The following is a 15,797-nucleotide window of genomic DNA, read 5'->3' on the forward strand; positions in this document are numbered from 1 at the left end:
TATGGATTTGGGTATGAAGAAGAATAAAAAGAGGAGGAGTAAGGAGTGTAGACCGAGAATTAAGTGGGGCGGTTTGACGCCAGTGAATGCGTGGGAGATAGGGGAGAGGTTGGCGGGAATGGGGGTGTGGGAGTGTAGGGGGGACGTGGATAATATGTGGGACAGGGCGGCAGCGTGCATCAGGGAAAATGCAAGGGAGGTGTTGGGTGTTTCTAGGGGCCGGGCCGGACATCATCGGGGGGATTGGTGGTGGAATGAAGAGGTGGGGAAGAAAGTGGAGACCAAGAAAGAGTCGTATGCTAAGTTGGTGGAAAGTAAGGACGAAGAGGAGAAGCGGGTAAACAGGAAAGAGTACAAGCTAGCAAGGAAGGAGGCGAAGTCAGCGGTCACGGCAGCTAAGACGGCTGCTTTTGAGAGCTTGTATGCAGGGTTACAGGGGAAAGGAGGGGAGAAAAAGTTGTTCCGACTCGCTAAGGCTAGGGAGAGGAAGGGTCGTGACCTCGATCAGGTGCGGTGCATTAAGGGGGAGGACGGTAGAGTGTTGGTGGAGGACGGCCACATAAAGAAGAGATGGCAGTCGTACTTTCATAGGCTCTTGAATGACGAGGGGGACAGAGCTATTGTGTTAGGGGAACTGGAGCACTCAGGGGAGTGTCGGGATTTTAGCTATTGTAGACGTTTTAAGGTAGACGAGGTTAGACAGGCAGTCCGCAGGATGCGAAGGGGTAGGGCGACGGGGCCGGATGAGATACCGGTGGAGTTTTGGAAGTTCGTTGGAGAGGCTGGTGTAAGGTGGTTGACTGCATTGTTCAATGAAATTTTCAGGACAGCAAAGATGCCCGAGGCGTGGAGGTGGAGTACCATGATCCCCCTCTATAAGAATAAGGGGGACATTCAGTGTTGCAATAACTATAGGGGGATTAAGTTACTGAGTCACTCTATGAAGATCTGGGAGAGAGTGGTCGAGGTGAGGCTGAGACGGATAGTGTCTATCTCGGAAAATCAGTTCGGATTTATGCCCGGCCACTCGACGACGGAGGCAATTCACCTGGTACGGCGGTTGGTGGAGCAATATAGGGAAAGGAAGAAGGATTTGCACATGGTGTTCATCGACCTAGAAAAGGCGTACGACAAAGTCCCCAGGGAGGTGCTTTGGAGATGCTTGGAGGTGAGTGGAGTACCGCAGGCATATAGCAGAGTAATTAAGGATATGTATGAGGGAGCGAAAACCCAGGTGAGGACGGCGGGAGGAGACTCAGAGCATTTCACTGTCCTGACAGGATTGCATCAGGGATCTACTCTTAGTCCCTTTTTGTTTGCGCTAGTAATGGATGTGTTAACGCGGCGTATCCAAGGGGAGGTGCCGTGGTGTATGCTTTTTGCAGACGATGTAGTCCTGATAGATGAGACGCGAGGGGGTGTGAACGACAAATTAGAGCTGTGGAGGCAAACTCTGGAGTCTAAAGGGTTCAGGGTGAGCAGAACCAAGACAGAGTATGTGGAATGTAAGTTTAATGACGTAAGGCGAGAGAATGAGGTAGTGGTGAGGCTAGAAGCGCAGGAGGTAAAGAAAAGGGATAAGTTCAAGTACCTCGGGTCCGTGATCCAGAGTAACGGTGAGATTGACGAGGATGTCTCGCACCGTATCGGGGCGGGATGGATGAAGTGGAAACTTGCATCGGGGGTGCTGTGTGATAAGAAGGTGCCGCCCAAGCTTAAAGGTAAATTCTATAGGGTGGTAGTCCGTCCGGCCTTGCTGTATGGAGCGGAGTGTTGGCCAGTTAAGAACTCCCACACCCAAAGAATGAAGGTGGCAGAAATGCGGATGTTGCGCTGGATGTGTGGACTGACCCGAAGGGATAGAGCTCGGAACGAGACTATCCGGGAGAAGGTTGGGGTGACTTCAGTGGAGTGTAAGATGCGGGAAGCACGATTGAGATGGTTCGGACACGTGAAGAGGAGGGGCATGGATGCCCCGGTCCGTAGGTGTGAGAGGCTAGCGTTGGATGGTTTTAGACGGGGTAGGGGTAGACCGAAGAAGTACTGGGGTGAGGTGATTAGGCGGGACATGGAACAGTTACAGCTTACCGAGGACATGACCCTAGATAGGAAGGTCTGGAAGACGCGAATTACGGCAGAGGATTAGGGCCTGTTCGGGTCGCTAATGTAGGGAGGTAATTGGTGGGGGTGTATTCCTGGTATGATTCCGTATTCAATGTTCTGTTCCGTGTTCCGTGTTCTATGTTTGTTACGAATCTGTGTGCTTTCCTCTGCTTTATATTCCTGCATTCCTGCTTTACTCTGTTTTATATTCCTTATGGCTGCAGTATCTATGTTATGTCATCTGCTTCTGTGCTGTACTATGTGTTTGTTTGATATCTCGTAACTTGAGCCGGGGGTCTTTCGGAAACAGCCTTTCTACTTCATCAGAGGTAGAGGTATGGACTGCGTACATCTTACCCCCCCCAGACCCCACAAAGTGGGAATACACTGGGTTTGTTGTTGTTGTTGTTGTTGTATATCAAGACTCGAGTATGATTATTAGTATAGAGTAAAAAGAAGGGAAATTTAGTTTTGGGTTTTTGGACGACTCTGTTTCTCTTTAGACATGATGCTGTCTGTCTAAGGCCGTGCAAGTGTTAAAATATGCGTATTTATCTTTAAAGGAAAAAGCAGCCCCTCCAAATTCTTGAAAATAAAAGTAGTTTTGTCATTTGGCTCCTTTAGGCATAAAATGCAAATTTTTTTCTAAATGGGGAGGAAATAACATGGTAGTAAATTAAATCTTTATCAATAAAGTAAATGCTTAGATAACCAATTAATTGAGGTAGGAAAAATTTCAACATATAACTTCTTAATTGTATAGTAAATTAGTAATATATTTTTGTTTGTAAGTTTAGAAAATTCAAGTTAATGGAAAATAATCTCCGAAGGCATGGGTATTGAGTGATATGTTTTGATCCTTTCGTGTAGTATCTTAATGAAAAAGAGATACTCCCTCCGTTTCATAATAAATGAATTGTTGGATTTTGATACATATATTAAGGAAAAAATATTAAAAATATAAATTTAACACAGTTTTTTATTTTTATCCTAAAAAAGAAAAAGTTGACCTTGTAACACCTTTTCAAAAGGTAATTGATTGTCAAATCATAAAAAATTTAATAATTCACTTAATTTGAAATATCAATAAATATCCCAACAATTCACTTATTTCGAAACGGAGGGAATAATGCTATTTGGGAGAATCTTTTGCCAACATCAACACGTGTCCCTCAATACGCACGTGAACGCCCATTATCGTGTACGTGTAGACTCCAGAACTCGAGGCACTAGCCAGGGTCTAGTAACCTTAGAATTTGAAGTTTAGAAATATCGAATTTTTATTGTTACAATTACATAGTAAATTTTAATTAAGTAATTTATATATATTAAGTTTTTTCAAAGTAAATATGAAATTTGCATCAAAAGTATAGAATTTAAATTCGTATATGCACCTCAAACTCCGTCCTTCACAGTATTCCCTCAATTTCTGTTTATTTATCTCTTTTGAGTTGGATGCATTCTTTAATAAAATTCTCACTCCTAAAAAAAATTATTAAAAATTTATTTATTTATAAATTATTATTATATTTTTGTTAAAAAATATTAGAAATATATTGATTAAATTATTTTTAAAACATTAAAAAATACTTAAAAAAATATAAACACACCAAAAAAAAAAAAAAAAAAAGGATTTGATGGAGTAGTAAAGTTGTCGTTAGCAATAAAGTCAAAATGAATAGAAGAAGCAAGGCAGACACCTGTCCTAATTGCATAATAAAATGGACCATATTATAAAAGTAAAATAATTAAAGGCTCGAGAGTCGAAAGAAAAAGATGAAGAATCGTTTTCATTTCCGTTTGGAGAAAGGTTCATTGAAACTATATTCGAGAGGATGTACGACTCACTCCATTTACTTCCACGTTTCATGAAATGTGGTCCAACTATATTCCAACAAATACAGCCTATCCACAGTTTACGTTCTCCATAAATTAGTGGTTTTTGTCTTACATATAGAAAATGTCAAATTGTTCTAAATAATTAATTTTATTATTATTATTATTATTATTAACTTAAAATTATTTTAATCATTTATAAACATCAATTTAAATCTATTTTTATAAGATTATTTCATTTTAATTATTTGTTTTACTTTATTTTTTTGTCTGTTTGAAACATGAATACTCGATCCTTTAAAAAAAAAAAACTCTTTAGTTATAATTTTTTATAGGACTCAGTGAAGATTATAAGAAGGAAGTATATTTTGATACATACTATATTACGATATGTTTTAATTTAAATCATAAATCTCAATAATTTTCTTTACCTTCATAAATTTTATATTAAATTAAAATCAATTAAATAAATTAAAATAAATTAAGTAATAAGCATACGACAACAACCACCGACAAAAAAATATCTGAACACTCTACAAGAATCTGGACATACTTCAACTAAATTTGTGTATCTACCATTAGCTAACATCATGCTCTCCATCTCATTTTAGTTGACAATAGTTAGCAAAATTATTTTATTTCATGGTTAAAATTTTTATTTCAAAATTAGTAATTTTAAAATTAGTTACTACTGTATAATATAATTATGATATTATTTTTTAATTATTTTAATGTGGAATAATAATTTTGAGGTTCACTAAAATGGCATTTAGTTATAGATTTTCAATATATTTTTGACCAATTATTATGGGTGAAGTTTTACCATGTGTGGTCATATTATTTAAAAAACATATCTTACTTTTAAAAGTTATCAAAAAATAAAATTTGAGCCAAATACTAATATTTTTTAGTATTTAAAAATTTAAATTATTTATTAAAAATATTTATCAAATAATACAAAAATAAACAAAGTAAAGTATGAAACTTTTCTTCTTATTGCTTGATGAGTTTTTTGTGCAAAATACTCCTATTTATAGTCAACCTAATACTATAACCCTACATAATAAAAAGGAAGAAAATATTTTGTACATCTGAAAAAGAAAAATAAGTATCTAGTATATACCTAAAATATATTCACAATAATTGACTAAATATTCACAATGAATCCAACAAGAAAAAAAAATATTGAATCACAACAACAAAAAAATATTGAATCACCCCCCCTCCCCCCTCAAGTTGGAGGTGTAACAAAGACACCCAATTTGCTGAGATGTTGATGATGCAAAGGCCCTATCAACGACTTAGTGAATGTATCGACGAGCTGAAAATAAGATTTTATATATGATAATGAGATTAATCCAGTAAGGTACTGCTGATAGATGAAGTGACAGTCAATTTCGACATGCTTCGTCCGTTCATGAAAAAAAAATTTGTTTGCAATATGAACGACGGTAAGGCTATCTCAATGAAGAGGTACTGATAAAGGAATTGAGATGCTGAAATCTTCGAAAAGACAAATCAGCTAGATAAGCTCAGCTACGAATATTTTTACAGAGCGATACTCAGCTTCGACCGAACTGAGAGAGATGAATGTATATTTCTTTAATTTTCATGAAATAGGAGAGGAACCAAGAAAAATATAATATTCACTTACTGATTTTTGTAAATATGAACATGTACCCCAGTCGAAGTCACAAAAAGCCAATAATTCAAAAAAAGCGAAAGTAGATATGAATATACTATGACCTGAATCAGTGAGCAGATAGCGATGAACACGCAATGCAACTGTAAAATGATGTTTGCGTGGATATTGCATAAATTGATTCAAATGTTGAACTGTGAATAACAAATCAGGCCTTATATACTTTAGATAATTGAGTTTACCCAATAAATGCCTGTATAAAGTAGGATCCTACATAGAAATTCCTTGATTAGCCTGTAGTTTGACGCTGTGATACAAAGGGGAAGAAATAGAAAATAAATGAAGAGCAACAAATTCTTTCAATAAATCTAATGTAAATTTTATTTGCGAAATAAGCATTCTTTAGATTCTCAAACAATCTCCATGCCAAGAAAAAAATACAAAGGATCAAGATCCTTGATTTTGAATTCTTTGTCTAAAAATAAATTTAAGAAAAAAATATATAAAGTAGCATACGTAAGTATTAAATTACAAAAAATAGCAACATTTTTATCAAATTACATTTTGTATCAACAATTTGCAAAAATACAAAATACATATCGATCATAAGGGCAATAAAAATTATTTGTATTTGTATTTTTATAGCAACAGTTTGCAAAAATATAAAATACAACTTGCTATATTATGTAATTATGAAACAGTTGCTATGAAACTCATAATTAAGGGGATAAGTATGTCATTTGTGAATTTTGCCCTAAATTTAAAGCTTGTAGTTCACCTTCATTATTTTCTGTCAACAATATGTCATCTACATACACTGTTACAACACAAATAAAATTACCAGACTTCTTAAAAAAGAGAATAATCATTGAGAAAGTGACTGAAACTCTTAAAATTGAGAGCAGAAGTAAGCTTAGAATACCATTGTCTAAATACTTGTTTAAGTCCATAAATAAATTTCTTCAACAAATAACATAATTTGAAGAGAATGGTGTAACACCAGGTGAAAATTTCATATAAACTTCTCCAAGAAGATCACCATGAAGAAAAACATTATTAACATCTAACTGAAAAATTCCCCAAACATTCTTCAATACAATGGCTAAAATACATCTGATAATAGTCATCTTGATTATCGAAGAAATTTTTTTATTATAATTAATATCTTCTCTCTCTATATCACCTTTAGTGACCAATCGAGCCTTTAAATCTTTCAGTTCTTCCATCAGAGTTTTGTTTGACTTTATAAATTCACTTTTTTAATAAAAAAATTTCAACGAGAAGAATAGTATCTCATATGTTGTTTAACTGTAAAGCTTCAAGTTCTTTATTCATAACTTCTTGCCAATCTGAATGATGTGTTGCTTGAACATAATTAACAGGTTCTTGTATACTAGTAATAAAATTAAGCATGACTTGATTATTACAAAATAAAGCATTAAAAGTCAAGAAATTAGAAGTAACAAGACTGAAAAAACAGGTAGCAATCACATTTGTAAAGTGAAGAGCATTACAATTATAATCTTTCAAATAATCAGGCTTCTTATAAGTCCTAGAAGATTTTCTTTGTATAGTTTGAACAATAGGTAATTGAGAAAAATTTGGAGTCATATCATATGTGGAGTTAGTGGGTGACACGTTATTAAAACATGATAAAAATAGGGGCATAGTAATAGATAAAACTAGTGGATCCGGAGTAGATTCATAATTAGTAGAGTAAACTAATGAAGGAAAGAAAGATTGTGGTAGTGAAGTAGAAGAATTCGACACATCAGTAAAAGAAATATAGTAGAAGAAAAAACAGACTGTGACATAAAAGAAAAATATTCTTCATGAAAAGTAATATTTTTGAAAATTATAAATTTTTGGTTTGAAAATTTAATACTTTATCTCCCTTCTTTTCATGACGATATCCTATCAAAACACAAAATGTTGCTTTAGGATCAAATTTAGTTCTATTAATAGATAGAGTACATACAAAACATAAACACCCAAAATATTTTAGATGATCATAAAATGGTTTACTCTTGAATAAAACTTCAAAATGAGTTTTTGAATTTAAAATACTTGAGGAAAATCTGTTTATTAGATAAGTTGTAGTTAAAAGACATTTCCTCAATAACTAATAGGAAGATGAGATTAAAATAAAAGAGCTCTTGATGTTTTCAATAAATGCTTGTGTTTCTCTCCACTACTTCATTATATTGTGGGGGTATAAACATAAGTTTTTTGATGAATAATTTTCTTGGCTATTCTCTTATTTTTTTTTATGCATTTTTGTAACAACATTTACTACCAGAAAATTTCTATTTTCCAACTAAAAAAAGTAGTCAAAAATTTTCGATTACTTCAGTCGAAAATATTATTTTTTATTTTTATTTTTTACAAAATATTTTTTCAATACTATTTGTGATAAAAATAGTCAAAATATTTGACGATAAATTCTGGAAAATATATATTCTGACTACAGTAGTCAAAAATATAAATAATTAAAAAAAATATTCATTTAAATAAAATATTAAATATATATTTCCGACTACTATAGTCGAAAATACTAATAAATAAATAAAATTAATAATTAGTATAATATATATTCGATTACTGTAGTTGAAAATAATAATAATAAAATATATTCAATTTGTACCCGACTGTAGTGGTCGAAAATGTTATATTTAAAAATATATAATTAAATTGTATTAAATAAATATCCGACTGATGTAGTCAAAAATTTTAAATAATTAAATACAATAAAAATATTTTCGACTATAGTAGTCGAAAATCTGATAAATAATTAATTTAAATATATAATTTAATTATATTAAATATCAAACCGATCGAAGTAGTCGGAAAAAAATAAATAATTATACATATTAAATTTCTACCTGACTGAAGTAGTCGAAAATTTACATTTAATATATGCTTCACACCAAGCATTTTCAATTCTCTCTCTCTCGGCTCTCTTCTCTCTACGCCTCTCTAAAAAATTAACGGTGTAGGTTGCGTCTCTCGCAAAAAGTGGTAACAGCGGCTGACATTTTGGAGCTACTCCAGTGGACTGTTGTGGTAATGTGAATATTCTTTAGAATGAGTTTTTGAATCTGTGCTGTGTTGTTTGCTAAAAGTTGTTGTAATCTTGAAAAACTCCATTTTGGATTTTTGAGATTTTGAATTGTAAAAGATTGGGTTTTTTGAATCTGATTAGTTTTTATGTAAAAAGTTTTAATCTTGAAAAACTTCACGTTGGGTTTGGTTTAATAGTTTTTGCTGCATTTTTCATTAAGAAATTTAAAAAGAGATTCTGTTAAGGTGGAAGCAATGAAATGTAATGCCTCATGAGATCTTAAGTATTTGTTATTTGTATGCTTTTGATCCATCATTCGTCTCCTTCAATGCGTTAGACAATTAAAACCCTCTTTGCCGTGTAAGTTTCTTCTGTCCGTTGCCTGTCAGTGAGCTAAATTAGCATTGGCAGAATAGGTTAATTTCCTACTTGTTCAATGTTCACTTTAAAATTGTATACTTTTTTCATCCAGATTTAGTAATTTCCTCTGTCTGTTACTGTGTTCCTAGATGTCTGGAAAATGATAGTATCCTTCGTGCTTCTTGGCAGATGAAGGTGTTTTAAGCCAAGATGGTCACGTTGAAGATGATTTCTGGGGGATTACTGGGAAATATTTTTTTTTATACCATAACAGACTATCGAGAATAATTTCTTTTATAATAAAAAAGCAACAACCCTCAAGGATTCATTACATATTGCTTGCTTGGTGACAATTGTTTTCATTGTCATTTTGTCTTCTTTTTTTTCATTTCTTCACTTCATTAGATTAGACCATCCTCTTTCCAAAAACACTTGAAAAATAGATCATCATAAATGATTTTACGCGTGAAAGATTTTCATAATACTTATTGACTCAGTGATAGTTGCTTTAGAAAAAAATGATGGCATTTTCTGTTCAAATCGTACACTAAGACTTTTATTGCTTATACTGATACATTAGTTTTCGAAAATGTGTGTTGCACGTGCATTTCATATTAGTAATTACAAATTTTTCAATATGACTGAAATATTAATTAAACATGTGCATGAGATTCAAGACATTTATAGAGTAAAATATAAGCTCAAAATGATGAATAAGGATCCTATTAAAGCAACGTAGTAGTTAACTCAAACTAAAAGGAACTTAAGAAGAAAAATTATATTTATTTAGGTAGGTCCGATTTGTTACTTTATTACTTTTGATGTTCAAGAATTTGATACGGCCAGGTCTCACCTAATTTTTTTTTATAGACGATGTTTTGTGTGGATATTATAGTATGACATCTTTGTTGCTCTGTAATGTGACTAATTTCCAATACTTTTATTATAATATTAGTACCCTCTTAATATTTAGCTACTATTAGTAGAATACAGGCATCATTTATTGATATATTAAGAAATTTGCTTTGGTAACCCTCTCAAATTAATTGTACTATCACAACTAATAATAACATGTTAGGCAGAATATTTGTAAAATTTGTCTAAGTAAGAACATCAAACTTTATGAATATAGTTCTGGTACGGAGTTGAGGACGCGAATTAAGGTAGAAGATTAGTAGGAGGGAGTAATGCTGTGGTAGCCAGGGAGGTTAATTAGTACTGCTACAGATGACAGTAAAATCAAATATTTGCCTACAATCATGAACATTTATGAATAACAAGTAGGCACCTCACTAGAATGTGCAATAGCAGATAAGGAAACGGGTAGCTTAGGCTTTAGCAAGATTGTTTAAGAACAAGTGACCGTGCGTGGATGCAACTGATATGTGAATTTTAGGGATGTATTTGTTGTTGTTATAACTAGTCTGGGTATGATGATACAATTGATATGTGTCTGAAATTTGCGTGTTAGAACCAAGTTTTCATTTTAAATGACCTCTGAAACATAATCCAGTGAATGCAGTGCTTTACTATGTTGTATTAAATCTCTTAGTTTTCTTCTTGTGTCCACTGCGTAGGAGCATCTCTAAACAAACTTGTTATTGTTTTGTTTCTCTTGTTTCTGTTTTTCTTCTTTATTACTATTGTTGTCGTTCTTGTGTAGATGGAAAATGAGGATCATACATAGATGTATAATAGACTTTATCCTAACCGTGCGGGGTTGAGGGAGGAATATAAAGCTGGGGTAGCTGAATTTATTGCTAAAGCAATGACACTTAATGATTTTCTTATTGAAGGGACAATTAGGTGTCCTTGTTGGAATTGCAAGTGTTGCAAGTTATTGAGTCTAGATGTTGTTATATTTCATTTTTATAAGAAGGGTTTTATGGTGAATTATATTGTGTGGACAACTCATGGGGAGAGTAGTGCTGTTAATAATTTTAATTTTCTGAATTATGTTGAAAGTACAATAAGAGAGAATAATGTTGAAAGTTCACGATACAGTGAGATGACCAGGGATGCTTTTGGGACACACTCAGGGGCTCAAAATGAACCAAATGATGAGGTTAAGCACTTTTATGAACGATTAAAGAAAGCTAGTCTTCCATTGTATAAATGATCAGTGCATTATAAGTTATCTATTGTCGTTCGGTTATTGAGTATTAAGTCAGATTATTCTATTTCTCAAGAGGGCATGAATTCTATCATTAGACTTATGAATGAACTTAACCAAATAAACTTGACTTACCCAAAGATTTCTGCACAACAAAAAAGTTGGTTTCTAAGTTAGGACTTTCATCAGAGAGGATTCACTGTTGCGAGAAAGGTTGCATAGTATTCTATAAGGAAGATGCAAATTTGAACCATTGCAAATTTTGTAATCAACCTCGTTATAAGGAAGTCACACATTCCAAAGGGAAGAAGGTTCCTGTAAATTCCATGCATTACTTACCCCTTATACCACGGTTAAAAAGGTTGTATGCATCAATGAACTCTGACCCTCATATGAGATGGAACTATGAAAATAAAAGACCACCTGGTGATTTATGTCATCCGTCAGATGGAGAAACATGGAAGCATTTTGATAGTATGTATCCGAATTTTTCTAGTAAACTAAGACACATTAGGTTGGGATTATCTACTATGTATTCACTTCATTTTCTATCTCAGCTACACCATATTCATGTTTGCCAGTATTTGTGAATCCTTATAATCTCCCGCCTGAATTATGTATGATGGGTCAGTATATATTTCTAACTTGTATAATTCTAAGTTCGAGCAATCCAAAAGTTTTGATTAATGAGTTGAACTGATTATGGTATGAAGGTGTGGAAGCATATGATGTATCAATGAAATAAAACTTTAGATTGCGTGCTACTTTGATGTGGACTATAAATGACTTTCCTGCTTATGAAATGATGTATGGGTGGTCGACTATGGGCAAGTTAGCTTGCCCTTGTTGTATGGAAGAAACAAAAGCATTCACTTTGAAACATTGGGGTAAAAACTCATGGTTTGACTGTCATCGTCGATTCTTGCCAATGCAACATGAGTTTAGGAGAAATACTAGTGATTTTATGAAGAATAAGACTAATTTTGAGGAGCCAACATCAATTTTGTCGCGTGAAGAAATTTGGGATAGAGTGAGGAATCTGCCTAAGGTAACAGAGTCTCCACCATCCAGGATACCTGGTTATGGTGTTACACATAACTAGACTAAACGAAGCATATTTTGGGAGTTAGATTACTGGAAGGATAGTTTCTACCTCATAATCTGGATCCCATGCATATTAAGAAAAACTTCTTTGACAACTTGTTTAATATTGTGATGGATGTAAGTAACAAAACAAAAGATAACTTGAAGGCCAGGATGGACTTAAAAGAGTATTATCGGCGCAATGAGTTGTACCTGACATACTTAAACAATAAGATTCAAAAGCCTAAAGCCAATTACACATTCACTTTGTAGGATAGAAGAGTGATTTGTGATTAGGTTAACAATTTGAAAATAACAGATGGATATGCGTCAAATTTGTCTAGGTGTGTTGACATGAAGGAAGGAAAGTTGACCTATATGAAGAGCCATGACTGTCATATTTTCATGGAGTCATTGATGCCTATTGCATTCTGTGTATTGCTCGATAGAATTTGGAAGCCCATAATAGAGATAAGTTTATTTTTCAAAGATTTATGTTCTAACACATTAAGGGAGGAGAACCTATCTTTGATGGATATCAACATTAGCTTAACCTTAAACAAGTTGGCAAAAATTTTTCCTTCTATTTTTTTTATGTTATGGAGCATCTTTCAATTCACCTTGTGCGAGAGGCACGACTTGGAGGGCCTGTTCAGTGTCGATGGATGTATCCCTTTGAGAGGTATTGACTTTTAACATTTACCTTCATGTATTTTAATTAAACATTATTTCATCTAAAAGATCATACTATGCAGGACTATTGGTAAATGTAAGGGAACCATAAAAAACAGATCCCAAATTGAGGGATCAATATGTGAGGCTTATTTGGCTAAAGAGACCTCTTATTTTTGCTCATATTATTTTGAACATGATGTACCATGTCTGAGAAACCGACCTAATAGGCATGATGATGGAGACAATACATATCCTTCAGCACCACCATTTTCAATATTCAATCAACCAGGTAAAGGAAGTCCAAAAGGTGGTCCACTTTGATATTTGAATGAGGCGGAGCTTAAGTCAGCTACAACACATGTATTATTAAATTGTCCCAAGGTTCTGCCTTTTTATAAGTGAGTATATTTATATTAAGGACAATCATTCAAGATCTATCTAAGCTTTAACTAATGAAAGTCATAACTTTGTCGGACAGCTACTTCGTGGCTTTACACGGGGATGCTGCTGTTTATCCTATGTTTTCAGTGTGGTTTAGAGAATATGTAAGTGTAACTTAAATATTTAACATGATTTACACTTTTGTTCAATCTCATGTATATTTAAATTCTAACTTTTTTTGAACTTTTTATAGGTTCATAATCCACTTAATTATAACCCAAATAACCAATTTTTACGTTATATAGCTTGGGGATCTGATGCTAAAGTCAGAAAGTTTTCTATGTACTCTGTCAATGGGCACAGATTTCATACAAAAGAGTTCTCTAAGGGCAAGAAAACCAACAATAGTGGGATTTTGGTGAAAGGTGATGGCGCTGTTGATTATTATGGTGTGCTTCACGAGATTTTAGAAATCAATTATCATGTTGGTTGGCCAAAGAAAAAATTGGTTCTCTTTCGGTGTAAGTGGTATGATCCTACGCCTAGGTTAGATACAAAGGTGCACCCTTAGTACAAAATTGTTGAAATTAAGCGTACAAGGGAGTATGAACTTCATGATTCATTTGTTATTGCACAAAATATGAAACAAGTGTATTACGCTCCTTATTCTTTGTGTAAGAATAAATCTGCATGACCGATAGTTATAAAAACAAAGCCCGTGGATAGAGTTGTAGTGGAGGATGCATTAGATGTAGTGTCTCAGAATGACATTTCAAGTGTTGAAGAAAGGGTGGGTGATGAATTAACAGGTGAGTTGCAGCATAACGAAGGCCTATATGAAGAATTTGATCCTTCTGAACTTAGATTGAATGTTCATGATTATGGAGAAGGAACATCCGGGGAAATTGACGAGGAAGATCCAACTGATGAAAATGAAATAAGCGAGGAAGAGTTACTTGATGAAAACGAAACAAGTAATGAGGAAGAATTGATGAATGAATATGAAACAAGTGATGAGGAAGCATTGATGAATAACTATGAAACAAGCGACGAGGATTGAGTTGTTATTAATAGTAGTAATGTGTTGTAAAAAGATCTGGAATTGTATTTTAGCTGCTGTTTTTTGCTATTTTTCTTGACAATATAGTGTTTTTTCTTTGTTAACATTTATAGTGCCAGTAACTGTGCAACATGATTTGCTTGTCCTGTTGCATTTTCTTATTACACTGCACTCATCTGTATGTTTGTTCAATCTACATCATATGGAATCAGACTGCTGCCTCCTTCTGTACAGGGTGAAAATGACTTACTTATATTACAATGACTTCAGTGTCGATATGAACATAAATTCATTAACTGCAATTTTACAACAATAACATCAAAACTTAATTGTATCTATGTCATATATTACATGTAATCTAAGCACATGCACAATCATTATATTCCTAACAATATATTTGTAACTCATTTGCTGAATCAGTTGTTTTATATTAGTCGAAAACAGGATCTGACCTTGACTTGTATGCTTGAATCTGCGCAGCTAACATACAACTTTCTGTTTGTTAATGTTCCACATCTTATGGATTTATTCTTTAAATATTTACAGGCAATTGTGGTTAGATAACTTAATTGATTGATTCATTAGATTAAGAATATCATCATTCATGATTCAATTATGTTTTCAGAATGACTATTTAATAAACTAATATCTCAGTAATTATCACATTTCTTCATGTACTTTATTTCATTTAGTACTATAGGGAATGCAGAATTTAATTTTCGTTTGATCTAAGAAACATATCAAGGCAGCATAACATAGACTAACTACATTTTGTGATTTTTTTCAGGTGGTTAATAAAGAAAATCAATGGCATCAAAAGGTCATGGTAATGGACGGTGTAAGAAAGGTAAGAAAGGACCTGATAATCTTTCCGTAGGTTAATATACACCACCACCACCACTACCTGTTACCACAACTCTTCAACGAGATACTACAAATATTATTCCTCCTCCAAGGGCAACTATTTTACTACTAAATGTATTTTTCATGCCCCCACCGCCCGACCAGTTCTAGCCCTCTTCTCCCCATAATAGTCTACATAGTAGCTCTTCATTTGTACCTTCAACATCTTCCACACCTAGCCTTTCTGGATTGAGAATTGAAGGTCTCAGCATATAAATATTGCCCTTCGTTGATAGTACTGCAGCGTCTAATGCTACAACAACTGTTTTCCAGATTTTGAAATTTAAAGAGGTAGTAGAATATGACAGCAACGGGAGGCTAATTGTCGCCCCTGATGATAATGGGTACGTAAATCTTATGCTTTTTCATAATTTTTAAAATTTTTGAAAGGTAAGATAATTTAATATAATTTTATTACAGGTTCATTCCCGCATATAGCGGCGGACATATGGTTATAGAAGGAACTAAAACATTTTGCACAGATCCATAGGGTAGTTGGAACGAGATTCGACTCGACATCAGAGTGCTTATGTGGAATCAGTTTGTGGTATGATAAAAATCAAAGAATTTACCATTTCAG

The sequence above is a fragment of the Capsicum annuum genome, chromosome 2 (genome assembly GCF_002878395.1).
Source record: "Capsicum annuum cultivar UCD-10X-F1 chromosome 2, UCD10Xv1.1, whole genome shotgun sequence".
Lineage (NCBI taxonomy): Eukaryota > Viridiplantae > Streptophyta > Magnoliopsida > Solanales > Solanaceae > Capsicum > Capsicum annuum.